The sequence below is a fragment of the Trichechus manatus genome, unplaced genomic scaffold, assembly GCF_000243295.1.
Source record: "Trichechus manatus latirostris isolate Lorelei unplaced genomic scaffold, TriManLat1.0 scaffold00196, whole genome shotgun sequence".
Lineage (NCBI taxonomy): Eukaryota > Metazoa > Chordata > Mammalia > Sirenia > Trichechidae > Trichechus > Trichechus manatus.
The window spans coordinates 1,104,230-1,105,193 of record NW_004444132.1 but is presented as its reverse complement, the minus strand read 5'-3'; the positions used below and the strand labels follow the sequence as shown (position 1 = coordinate 1,105,193).

The 964-nt window shown below is 33.3% G+C and overlaps 1 pseudogene; it reads left to right on the top strand.

Moving 5' to 3' along the window:
- Nucleotides 1-279: 279 nt before the first annotated feature.
- Nucleotides 280-375, top strand: LOC111822706 (uncharacterized; annotated as a pseudogene).
- The last annotated feature ends 589 nt before the right edge of the window (nucleotides 376-964 follow it).

Sequence of the window (964 nt, the reverse complement as noted above, 5' to 3'; positions counted from 1 at the left end):
TAGGACATGGTAAGTAGGTAATAATTTTTCTTATTGGTGAATGATCCATTTATATATGAGAACAGTGAAGTCTGGAATTTAATTTGAAATTGTTTTCTGTGTCTGGTATAATTACTCTTAGTTATTCCCAAAATAATGAAAGTCTGGTACGGAAATCGTTTTTTGATTAGTGGGATTTTGTGGGAACAAAAGAAGAGGATAGTGTTCATTGGATGACAAAGAGTTGTAGAAAGAAGATGGTGGCAAAGGAATTGAGACCAACAATAAAGAGTCAGATGAGTGCTCGCTTTGGTAGCACATATAATGGTACGGAGAAGATTAGCATGGCCCCTGCACAACGGTAACACACAGATTTGTGAAGCATTCCGTATTTTTTTGCAACCAATGTCACAAAACAATATGTGTATAAATTTTTGAATGAAAAATTACCTTGAGCTGTAAACTTTCACCTAAAGCACAGTAGAATAAATAAATAAGGTGACAACAAGCAGAGAGCACGTTAAAAAAAAAAAAAAAAAGCAAGGTGAAAGCTATTTGGAAGTTGAAGAGGGCTTTAGAATTCCAATGTATGTAACTGAACTTGTGAATCCAGGCATCTGGTGACCTAACAAACCTTCAGACTGAAGACATGTTGATATTCGTAGATAAAAAATTAATACCCTTTCTTTTATAGAGAGGACTATTTTCTTGAACAGGAAAATTTCTAGGTCCTTTCTTGCCTCTCCTGCTCATCACTGCCTAAATATAAGAGGGAAACGGGAGAAAGACGGATCTCACTAACAAGTAGTTTTAACAAAATGGCTAATGATAGACATATTTATAACAAATAGTTAAAATGAGCTCTTTAGATGAACTTTTAGTAATATACCTTGTAGCCCAGTCAATAAAAAATAATTAAAGTTTAAGCATGTCAGGGTATTTATTAGATTTTAAAATATTGACATCTTTTCTTTTTATTCTTGTG